This window comes from Pezoporus occidentalis, unplaced genomic scaffold (assembly GCF_034315485.1).
Source record: "Pezoporus occidentalis ecotype Australia unplaced genomic scaffold, CSIRO_AGI_Poc_V1 ctg84, whole genome shotgun sequence".
NCBI lineage: Eukaryota > Metazoa > Chordata > Aves > Psittaciformes > Psittacidae > Pezoporus > Pezoporus occidentalis.
Genome location: NW_026916203.1, coordinates 1205701 through 1218804, shown reverse-complemented (window position 1 = coordinate 1218804; position 13104 = coordinate 1205701).

Genomic DNA, 13104 nt, shown 5'->3' with positions numbered 1-13104 from the left:
CATTCACTAGTTGAGTACATACGTTGGGGCTAATAGGATGACCACAGTGAACTGGAAATTCATGGCAAAGAAAATGTTTGGGGATTTTGAGGCATTTTAAAAACAATTTTCTATACAGCTTGCTGTGAGGTAAGTAGTCTTATTTTACAATTAATATAGGGCCTGGTCCTTCAAATACTGTCATGACTAGCCTGGTGACTGTAACAGGACCATTCAAAAAGATATGGGCTACTTGGAAGAGTGAAGACTTTGCAAGTAATGGACATTCATCTTCTGAAAAGCAATGATGTTTTATTTTACATGCCTGACTCTTTCTTTCAGTTTGTGTCCTGTGGCCCTGACAAATTTCTCACCTCTGAGAAAGATCATTTGAATTTCTTTTTTCCTTAGATGGTAGTAAGTTGAGATGTTTCTTTGGTTATTATGGAGAAGCCTGTTTCACGTAAACCTAGATGCTGACGTCTTCACAGTGATGCTCATGTATAATAATTTCATGAATATTTTACTGGAGACTGTTGTATAATATTCTCACAATCTTAAAACATATCTTTATTACAAATTTGCATTGTGCACAACAAATTCAAGGGTTTTTTTTGAATTTGTAACTTCTATGACAATTGCTGTGCATGTAGGGTTTGCAATATCAGGACCTCAGTGCTAGTAAGGACAACTTTGTCATCTTTTTGGTTTTGGCATACCATTTTGAATGAGAACACCTGCTTCATTTATGAATCATGCTTGGTAGTCCCTTGTGTTGCTTTAGACAGTCAGTGATATTTAACGAGTGAACAGCACAATACTGAGCAACCAAAACTCCTGCAGTAAGTGTTATCAAAAGGAGAAGCTGAACAACTCTTACTTCTGCTGATGGGCAGACCAAATGGAAGCTTCTGCTCCTACAAAATCTGATGTAATGGATATCTCTTTAGAAATGATTTCTTGTCCTTTCTTTCTCTTTCTTCAGCAAATGAAAGAAGAGTTTCTAAAATTTTTATCTCCAACTTTATTCTCTACACTCTCCAACTGAAGACATAAGGATTTGAAGAGAGAGGCTGTGTGTGGCAGGAACGAGAACATCTGAATTCTGCTCTCAGTGGCAACATTGGGACTGAACAGACGTACTGACAGAAAACAATTAGAAATTAATGATTTAGGAATTGTTTCATAACATCTGCAACTTGGGGACATAACTGATAAGTCTGAAGTGTTATTACAGCAGACTGAGTCATGTAGACTGATACTGTGATTATTGAAAATATGCACAATAACAGGAGTCAGGAGAGACAAACCATTCTTTCTGAGAATACCAAGTTGTGATCAACGTCTTGCATGTAAGGACTGCAAATAACTATCATCTTCATAGAAGCTAGTGAACACTGCAGGATTTGACAGGTGGGTAGGGTAGTTGTCTGTATTCACAGATATACAGGGATGCAGAAGGGGAAACACAAGGCTTTGACAGATTCGGTAAGCATGTTGTACTGATTGCAACTGATATGCCTCACCCCTAAGATGCCTTTCATGGTTTTTTCTGAGCTACAACACTGGAAAGGTTTTCTTGTTCTTCTATTGTTATTTGAAAATTGCTGTCACACCTGTGGGATCCATCCCATGTGCTGTAGAGCACCTAAAGTGTGAAGTTATGTAAAGAGTTGGTGAAATCTGTGTTCTTCTCACTACAAAAGACTCTTACCAGTTTTCCAAAGTGCATGCAGCTGTCAATAGTGTTGAGAGAAGCTGAACTGTGAAAGCAGTTGATGTAGCTTCTGGCTTGTCGCAAGCATATTGTCTGTAGACTACTGGCTGTAGACAGTCCTACTGTATAGACATGTATATGCATGTATAGACATGCCCTACTGCAATTGCACACCTTTTTCATGTTGATCAACTAACATGCTACCGTGGAAGAAGCCATATGACTAATAATTTGGCAAGGTTTTACAAAAAAAACATTGTTTAGGACATTTCAGACTGGGGAGGAGCAAAATAACCCCTTCTTCTGCCTCTGATTTGAGTAATAATAGTAAAGGGCATTGTAGGCCAGAATTTTGAAAAGTAGCTTCTCTGTGTTAGAAACCCACTTGCATTCACATTTCTTGAACAGTGTTGCAGACACACCAATGCAGTTTGACTGCCTGCACAAAATCTGTCACTTGAAAATGATACTACTAGGAAAGCGCATGTGCAGTCTTATATGTTGTCACAGTGGGACTAGTTTAAAAACATTTTGGAATGTAATCCAGAATGACACTTCGAGCAAGATAAGTTCATGTGACTTGTCTTTGTGGTGTTTCCAGTAGCAGAAAGCTTTTGTAAACTGCACAGTTTTGAAAATACTTTGACTCAAGGGGATTCCATCAGGAAGCTGTACTCAGGAAGTGAAGCTGTCATAATAATGTCTGCCACTTCCCTGGGGGAAAAAAAAAAAGAAAGGAAAGGGAAAAAAAGGCACAAAACCTAATAATAAATGATTGCTTTTTTTATTTTATTTTATTTTTTTTAACACACTGGGAACAAGAAACAATCAAGACGCTCTATGGCTAAAGGCAGATAAAATATGAGAGAAAAAGTCCAAGCCAGTGCAAAAAAAGTGAAATGAATGTTTTACACCATTGTTTCACCTTGAAAAAGCTTGGTTCCTGCATCAGAACCATTTTTTTGGCGATATTATGGGGGAGAAAAAGGTTTAAAACTGAACTGATTTAAAAAAAAGGCACAGAATCACCAAGTCATCAAAATAAGTAGCAAACAATCATGAAGATTTGTTAAGACTTTAAGGGACATCAAAAGCCAAACAGCTGAGCTAGTAAGCTGTAATATGTGGTCTCATTATTAAACCTGTCTTAGTGTCCCAAAATTAGAAAATGGTTAATGCAATGACAGTTATTGAGGGAGGTTTCAGGAGATATTGTGGTAATGACAGACTACTTGTACAAAAATATTGCTGGGCACTCTTCTGAAAAAGGAACTATTTTTTATATGAATAAATAGGAGATACTAAGGAAGAGTTAAGCAGATTTTGCCTAGGAAAACTCTTCTGGTTCCTTGAAGAAGAGCGTAAGCATATACACAGTGGACATGCAGTTGATATGCTCTGCTTGGATTTCTGAAAGGCATTTGACAAGGTCCCTTCTCAAAGGGTATTAGAGCAATTCAGGTGTTGTGGAACAAAGGGGAAGGCCATCAGATCTTAAAATAACTGACCTCAGAGATGGAAAGCAGAGATTTGGCATAAATGGTCAGTATCCTCAAAGGGGAATGTTGGCAGTAAAGTCCCACAGTATATGTGTTGGGGTTACTTTATCCATAAATGATTAGGGAAAAAAGGATGAACAAGAAGGGGACAAAGTTTTCTGATGACAGTAAATGATTCAGTAGGTAGATAAAATACAAAGGCTGAGCGGAGACCTGTGCAGGCTGTGGGTAATGGCAGATTACATGTTCAAGTGATAAAGAGATGAGGGCAACATGAGTGTAGGGAGTTATTAGGAAAAAAAAGGCAGATTATTGTCACATCAGTTTAGAAAGCTGCAGTGCATCCCTGACTTGAAAACTCTCTTCGGTATTTGTTCACTCTTCTAAGAAGCGGTAAGATGAATTACAAGAGATACAGACACAGACTACAGGATACTCAAAGTTATGGAATTGCTTCTGTGTTACGAGTGATAAAAATTGAGTAAGGTCAACTAGGATGATTAAAAGAAACTCATTAAATCATAGGTGGAACGTAGGTAAACAGAAATATATTATGATTTCCTTTGTTCATTTTTGTCCTCTCAAGTACCTGCCAAAATCAGATGAGTTCATCATGCACCAGTTTAAAAATAGGCAGAAGGTGGAGGTTCTCCCCAGAGTGTGTAGTTAATATATGGATAGGATTTCCACAGGATGTTCTAGATGCTGAAAGTATATCTGGGCTCAAGGTGAAACTAGACAAGTTTATAAAAGATAAATTAGTAACTCATTATTAATTGAGGAACACAGTTCTAAATCACAAATGACTTAACTGATTTTTTTAGGGTGTTAGGATAACTGATTTGTGATTGTTTTCTTCTCTAGACATCTGTTGATTACTGTAGGAGCCAACATCCTGAACTAGATAGATATATGCTGTTCATGATTTTCTTAGTCATGGTCTCTGCAGGGTAACTGAACAATACAGACTCAAATAAATAAGAAAGGGAATTGAATTACCATGTTTTTTGAAATATTTTGTGGCAGGATCTTGACCATATTCAAGAAAGTCATATTAGATGATTTTTTTGCCCTTTTTCTTGCCCTACCATCAAAAATAGAGGAGCCAGTAGATGAAATTCTATGATAGTCATTTTGTTAAGGTAATCTCTCAGTAAAACATTAGACCTGAAGACTAAATTCCCTTTGAAACTTGGGAAGAGAATTACAATCACAGAATCATAGAACAGTTAGAGTTGGAAAGGACCTTAAGATCATGTATTTCCAACCCCCTGCCATGGGCAGGGACACCTCACACTAAACCATGCCACCCAAGGCTCTGTTCGACCTGGCCTTGAACACCTCCAGGGATGGAGCATTCACAACCTCCCTGGGCAACCCATTCCAGTGCCTCACCAACCTTACAGTAAAGAACTTCTTCCTTATATGCAATTAGCATAAGATCTAGATGAAGACTTTAAAAGGCCTTAAAAAGAATATGACATATCAACAGAAAAAATACAGCATTCATGGGACCTTCTACCAGAGGACCAGAAGCTTCCCAGCTGCCAGAAAAGAAGGAAAGGGCAGCAGCAAAAATGCAGCTCCCTTCCATGCTGTCCCTTCAATTTTATAAAGGCATGGTGATATGTACTCAGCAGTTTATTTACCTAAAAAATAAATAGATGAAGCACATTAAACATACACTGGGACTGCTGAGAAAAAAATCTGGCCCAGTCATTGTAGTTATCCGTGCAAACAATAACTGTCATACATGATCAGGTTGCCTGCCAGAAGGATCTGAATTACCATCTGACTATAGCTCCATTATTCATATCTTACCTGGATCACTGCTTACATATGTATAAACACTGGAAGCATACTATGCCTTGTATATGATATCAATAAGTTCATTACCATGTTAAAAATATTTTAAATGTGGTTTTACATTTAAAATCATTTGCTGTTTGGTCACATGCAAAAATAACTTTTTAATGTGCATTGAGATTTGGATACTCAGCTATCACATGTAAGTTTATAGTTAGAGCTGATTGAAAATAGTGTATAATTCCTATTGCCTTTTTTTTTGAAATAAAAGCTTTCTGATATTTACTATTTATTGGAAAAAGAATATGGGGATTTTCCTCAAAACATGAAAAGAGACTTTTAGGTATTAATTTAATAAAGATGTTAGAAATTTTAAAATTAAACTGGGATAAGAGGCACTTTTTAGCTCTTTCAGTGCTGTGTTTGTATTTTTGAACATCACTGCTTCCTGATTATTTCCTGTGAAAAAATGTTGATTCAGTCAGTGCCAACTCTTCTATAGCAATGAAGTAGGAATTCACAGTGTAGAAAAATGTGAAGCAGATGGGAAGGACATGTCCCAGTTTTCCTAAAAAACATCCTTATCAAACATATATATACTTGTGTGTGTGTGTGTATGCATGTGATTTCAAAAAAATGAAAAAGAAACTTGTGTTTCCCAAATTCTGAACAACATTAATAGCAAGGTTTATAGCTTATGGGTATTATAGGACCATTTTACTGTGATGTATTAGATCCTGCAACATGATTACGCTCCCCATATTTGTTTTATGGCATTTGTATGAGCAAACTGAATAATTATGTGTTACAGGATATCTTTCTACAACCAGGTTGCTATTCTGAAAGCATGGACATTTTGCCATAGACATAATTCTTGGATTTAATGAATTTGCATGCAGGTTTTGCTAAGACATTTGCCTTATGATTACATCTACTCTCATATACTTGTTGAATGATTAAGGGGGTCTATATGTCTGCCTAGGGACAGTACAGGCAGACAAAAACTGTTCAGAGAGATATGTTTATCCCTTTTTAAAGGTATGGGAACTGTTGTGACATGGAATACTTCTGCTGCAACTCAGATGAGGAGGTCTGCCTGTGACTCATGGTGCAACATTTTATGCCCTGAATGCCAGACTTCCAGAAAAACTCTTCCCAGTATCTCTGAAGGATAAAACTTCAAAGCTTAGGATTTCCATCTCCAGGGAAATTACAGTGCCATAAGAAAGCTTAAATATTGACTCAGAAAAAGAACAGACAATTTGAAATTTTCCACAGAAAGGAAGCATTCTGGCATTAAAACAAGACCGAGCAGCACATTAAAAAAAATGCCTAGGGAGAACCCTGCACTGAAAAGCATTCTCAAGATCTGGCAGACCTTTGACAGAATGTGGCTTCCAGGGACTCTACAACTCTAAGATTGCTATCAGAGTAGGGGGGTGGTGGGAAACCCTGAGAAAAAATCTCAAATGGGAGATTTCAGGACTGCAGACTCCTTTCTTTTGAGAAATCAGTCATCTGAACTAAACACTTCAGATAGAGATGGAGGCTCCTGGGGCTCTTGACTTTGGGAGCCTGGAGTCCCTGGAGATCCCAGCTGGGAGCTCATTTGCAAGGCTGGTCTTGTTTGAAGCCCTAAGGACCCAGACATCCCCACAGAATGATGCTGAACTGGCAGAGAGCAGGCAGGCGTCTCATAGAAAATGAAATATCCTTGTGAAACATTCTGGGTTCAGCATTTCTACATTTTTTTCAGTGAAAAACTGATTTCTTGACCAGCTTTTTCTATAATTTGAGTGACTTAGATTAGAGGTGCACTGTGAGAAATGACAACAGGGGTGAAGGAAAGAAAAGAAAACAGCTGTTGGGAGAACAGCTGTAACAAGCTATACAGATAATGTTTTCCATGCTTTGGTTTTTTTTTTAATGTTGTAGTTTGTGTTCTCTTCTGTATTTCCAGGCATGCAGATCTAAACCAAAGATCAGTGCTTCAAAGAAGAGAGCAACATGAGTTATAGATCATTGCTCACTTTTTTTTTAGTCAGGCAAGAGTTTGTGCTGGATAGCATACATTTACAGAATACTATTGGCAGTTTATATTAAGAAAAAAAGAAAAAGCTTTAAATTAAATCTTATTTAAAAAAAAATGAATTGTAATTAAGTATGTTTATATGCAAATGTAGAAACATGAGTTTGAAAAACATAATAAAAAACATTTTTAGGATGCTATTTAGAGCACCACCCACATAACTCCTTTGGGGATTTGTGGCAGAATTTCCTTCAAAAACATGGGCCCTCGTGTTTTCATATCATCTGACCTGAATGTTTTCTGTAACACTTGTTAGGGGTCGTAGAACTCAAGAATCATGGGATGGTTTGGGTTGGAAAGGGCCTTATAGCTCATCCAGTTCCAACTACCTGCCATGGGCAGGGACATCTTCCACTACAGCATGTTGCTCCAAGCCTCATCCAACCTGGCCTTGAACACTGCCAACTTCTTCAGGAAACCTGGAGAAGCCTCACCACCCTCACAGTAAATACGTCACAGATACTCAGATAAAAAGAGGAATCTGAGTGCCTAGATAGACTACTCTGTTGAAAAATTATGGATGTTAGGTAAGTTGCTTTCTTAAAAGCTGATGTTTTGAACTTGTACACACTAATTGCAATGATTTTGAGGGAGAAATAACTTTAAGCTGTCTTGCTTGAAAAAGATTTGGAGTAGTTGCAAGATTAATTACCTTTAAATGGTTAATCTATTAAAGAGTGTAGGTACTTGAACATATTTAATTTACTCTGCAGAGTTCATCCAACTTTTACGCACTGTTGGTTCACAGCTTGCTGTCTTCAGCTCCAACATAGGTTAACAGCATGGGTTTCTTATGAACTGCATTTGTAGCAAGCAGTTAAAAGCAAAACTTCAAAACCATTTTTCTTTGTTGGGAGAACCCCCTAAAGAAATTCAGAGGAAATGGTGCTGACTGATTGACAGAGTTACAGTCATCCAGCAGCCTTGTGTCTCAGCAACTAGCACTGCAGTCACTCAGTAATTTGTGTGTTTCACGCCTATATGATATAGAACAATAACAGTTGTTAAACAAAAGGACTGAATGCGTGTTAACACATGTGGGGATTCTTCTGAATTATGCAGTATGTTTATGTCACCTTGTCCTGGGTTCAGCAGTAGCAGTTATTTTTCTCCTTCTTAGTAGCTTGTGCAGTTCTGTGGTTTTGACTTTCAGCCTGGGAACAGCACTGATAACTCTGATGCTTTCAGTTGTTGCTAAGTTATGTTTACCCTGACCAAGTCTCATGCTCTGTCAGGGAAGAAGCAGAGACAGGACACCTGACCCAAACTAGCCAAAGCGGTATTCCATACCACAGCACTTCATTCACACTATATAAACTGGGGGCAGATACCCGGAAGGGGGAGATCACTGCTTGAGTCAGGCTGGGTATCGGTTGGTCGGTGGTGAGCGGTTGTATTCTCTTCCCTTGTTAACAATTTCCCTTATCATTATTATTACTGGTGGTAGCAGTAGTGGTTTGTGTTATACCTTGGTTACTGGACTGTTCTTATCTCAACCCATGGGAGTTACATTCTTTAGATTCTCCTCCCCATCCCTCCAGGAGCGGGGGGAGGAAGGTGGGGGAGTGAGCCAACAGCAGTATGGTACTGAATTACAGGCTGGGTTTAAACCACAACACACCTATACAACAGGAAATACAGCTCTGTAAGAAGGGGCTTGAATCTACTTTTTATAAAGTATATTGCAATAGTGTTTTAAAACAGGTAAGTTCCAACGAAGAATAGATGAGTGAAGTGTTATCTAAGTTTAAAAAAAAGACTGTATGAATACACATCTAGTTGTCATTTGGCCTACATATTTAAATGGATCTCAGGGCTCAAAGGAAATAAGCTGCCTGTTAAGCATTATGGCTGGCAGGATGACCAGCTGCAGTTCTACTCCTAGTTCATGAGATAGTGGCACAAGCACTGTGACACAAACCCCTAGCAATGCTGAGTCTGCTGTGGGTCTGGACACACCTGGGGATCAGCAGATAAGCCTGAGGAGAAGAGGCAAGGAATGCCTTTCTTCTCAGCAATACATAACTCGCGCATTTTCACAGTGTTTGTATGAAGGCAAGAGCAAGCTTACCCCAGTCTGCAGAGCACTCTTCAGAAGCTGAATGGCAGTGAGTACTGAGCCATTGCGCATTTCCAGTCTCCAGTTCCCGTGAGCTAGACAGCTTTGGCATAGGTAAGATTTGGAATGCAAAAGCCCATCAGGCAGCATGCACCTTGAGCTCAGCTCTTATGCACAATGTAATTCACACACATAACATCCATTGAATTCAAGCAACAGGCAGAAATATGGAAATATAGTGGCTGCAAAGTACGGTGTGTTAAAACTGGCATTTACCTTGGTAGTGAAATATAACCCAGGGCAATTAGTACTGCCTTAATCAGCCTATGGCGGCAGGGCTCCTGCAATAGCAAAATTTACTTTGTAGCTGCTCTTTTCCCACCAGAGTCTTCAAGAAAAGAAGACAGCAGCATTGCTGTTCTTTTAGCAGAAAATTCTGTAGGGGGATGACCTTAAACAACCAGAAAAACAAACCCCAAAACACACTGCTTTCCAAGCGTCAGGATTTTCCTCAGACACTGGAAGTGTTTACTATAATGCATTCTGTACCATTATAAAGGTCTTATTTGGAGTTGGCAGTACCTTTTGTGCAGTGATGGGTTTCACTGGAAAAAATCATGACTACATAGCTGTTTCTCTAGGCTGACTTTTACAAAATGTAGTTTTAAAAACAAATTATGCTCAAATATGTATCAAAGAAAAAAGAATTTAAACATTATCAGCTACCTAATAATGCCACAAAAATATTGCATATAGGATAGATTCACTCTCATTGTCACTATCGTAAGAATCAGTAGCAATGCAGTAATCAGTATTGAACATAATGAAGCCTGTGCTTCTCTTTCCATGTAGATTAACAGGCTATATGCGTGCGTATACGAGTTAATGTATGGCACAATTGTAATAATTTTGTTAGCAGTTAATGTATGTTAGACATCTCCTCCATGAAGGCATTTTATCTGTATCTAAATATTTAAATACCAGAAAGTGATTTGTCCTAGAGGTAAATGACGCTGGTTTTTAAAACTAAGCTTTATTTCAAATGTATTTGTCTGACTGTATCTTGCAGACACTAGCTTTTCCTACAGCTTTCAGAATGACACTACCCACTTCCACAGATGTGGTCTTGATGGTTCAATCGCATCTAGGAGAGGCAGTGTGACATAACTGTCATTACCAGGTTGCATGTAGTCCAAGTATAACTCAGGCAGTCTCATCTGCAGAGCTTTCAGTCTGATGCCTTTCACAGGAATTGGAATTTGCTTTAGATATTTATTCAGAAAGAAATCTTGGTGCTAGGGCTGGACAAGTAGAAGTGCATGGGAAACATAGCTTGAACTTCACAGTAGTGGCTGGGGAAAGTGTGCTGCTTCATACTAAGTGAGCTGTTTAAGAATTTTGAGAATATTGTATCAAAACAAAACTACTGCACAAGCCCACCTAGTGCTACAGTTCATATGCCATTTCTGATGTTTCACACTCCTACCACCACTATTACAGAGAAACACAGACCTTTTTAACTGAAATGCCTTCACAGAGCATGTGTGTGCATGCATTTCCTACTTCTCCTTGAATTTTTTCCTTGGATATAATGCTTTCTTTTCTCTCATAGTTTCTAGTGAATTTCTGAAAAGCCATTGTAGTTACAGAATGCTTTTTCTTGTTCATGTAGGTCTAGTCCAGAGACACAAGACAGCTCATTGTCATTTGCTTTACCCAATGTTCTATACAGAGGCCAGAGACTGGAGGTCTTTGCTTGTTGTAGAAGCTGACACAGAAGCATACCCATACAGCTTTGTTTGGGTAGAGACACCCAGATTTGCTTCAAACAAAACAATATCAGAAGATGAATAGTCCCATTACTGGAATGTTATCCTGCATCTAATTAACTTCACTGAAGCTACGGTGAAGTGCTGAACTAGTGTGGCCTTAATGTCTCTGATATACTGAGCAGCTTGTTCTGAGCTAACCTGGTTATCACATCGCGTTCGCAATTTATACACTAAAAATTTCGTAACTAATACATATTCAACACAGATTACATCATTGACTAATATATATGCATCAAAGATTGCTACCTCAGTCTCTTACGACATCAGCCTCTTCTGCGTTTGCGCAGCCCCCTCTGGTGGTCGCCCTGATGAAGTAAGGAGTCTTCCTCAGATGAAGTAAGGAGTCTTCCTCAGGTTGTCCTCTTCACCTTTTCTATACTTGGCTAAGTCCCAGTCATCTTGTGGACTTTAGCATTCTCTTATCTTCACCAGGATGCTTCTGGTATGCCCTTTTTGGCTATCTTAAACTTAGGCTCTGCTTGGATAGAGTGTTACAATACATACACCCATACTCCCTTCACCATATACAGTTATGTTAGCTCTTGCTACCAGGACTACCATTGTGTCATTTAGTTACAGAATAACTATGATACAAAACGGCAAAGTTACAACGTCTTCTAATATACAAAGCCTCGCTATTGATTTATAAATTTCTCAAATATAATCATTTTACTATATGATTATTTTATTGTAAAAACTTCACCCTAACATTTCCCTGCTTTGAAAATACTTCATTTAACTTCAGCAAGTATTTTCATTCTCTTAGGTAGCTGTCTCCTGATAGGTAGGTGGAGGTGTGGGGTACTTTGGATGTTCCCTAGTTACTGCTCCTATGATTCGATGAGTCCAGGCACTGTTGCGAGTTCTTTCCCTTCGGATACAAAAATACATCAGATATGTTATCAGAAACACAATTAATATTACAGTTGCTGTTTGTATAAGGAAACAAATCCATCCAGTAAGGTGAAGGCCCAGACTGTTAAATATTGTCCCTAGCCAATCTTGTTCAGCATTTTCTTTTTCTTTTTCTATTTCTCATTCAATGTTGGTTAGTTGGGAAATATCGTGTTCTATATCTGCAGTCACATTAGGAATGTGAATACAGCAATGATCCACTCTGTCCTTTAAATATCCATAGACACCATGTTCCTTAAGTAACAACATGTCTAATGCCATTCTGTTCTGCAAAGTCATTTTAGTTGTTGCCTGTAATTGCTAATTTAAGTCTTTGAATCCTTTCTTTGTTATTCTGGCTACCCTTTTTGTCTGGCCAGACTGTCAATCATCTCTTTATTTCGATATGCCACTACTTGGGCAAATAGGGATTCAAAAGCCCATCCTATTTTAATTCCTGTGGAGGGCTCCTGCCAAGTGTCTTCATCATCACTGTTGTTATCACCTATGTCTCTTTTTGTTCGAATCTGCAGGGTTTCTAATCTGCCTTTGAATGGTGACCTCTTCCAAATTGGACAAAGAGTTGGTAATCCTAAAATGATTTCTTTAGCTGGACCGTCCACGGATAAGTGGGTAGTCCAAGTTCCATCATTTGCTGCCCAAACAAAATGTCCTATGCTATGCACCGTAGAATATTTACAGTCTACATTGTCGGTTGGGACCTGTATCGCTTTTCCTCCAATTCTCAGTCCTCGACATGCACATCCTGCCATTAAAGCAACTTTAACTGGAGGTATTGTGATTTCTTCGGGGTCAGAGTCGCAATCTAAAATTTTGGTACAATTCCACCAAGGAACATTTTTGATAACATCTCGACTAACTCTGTTTATGGACAGCAAATTATTGATGTTTATGTTTTCTGTCACATTTTGCTTTTCTGTCCATTTAAGGCACCAAAATGTGTTTCCAATATATTGAAATTTCTGCAAAATTCTCATTGACCAAGCCGTGTCCCAGTTTTGTTTTAAACCATTGGCTTTTTCACATTCCCATACTTTTTCTTGTTTGTTTATCTTCTTCCCTTTATTATAGACACACTTTCTCCACTCGTCTCTTATAGAGGTAAACTGAGCATTTTGGTATCTTTCACATACTGATTTTAATATCAAAATTGCAGGATCCCCAAAGACACCTTCTTCCTGATATTCTATCACTGTTACATTTCTTGT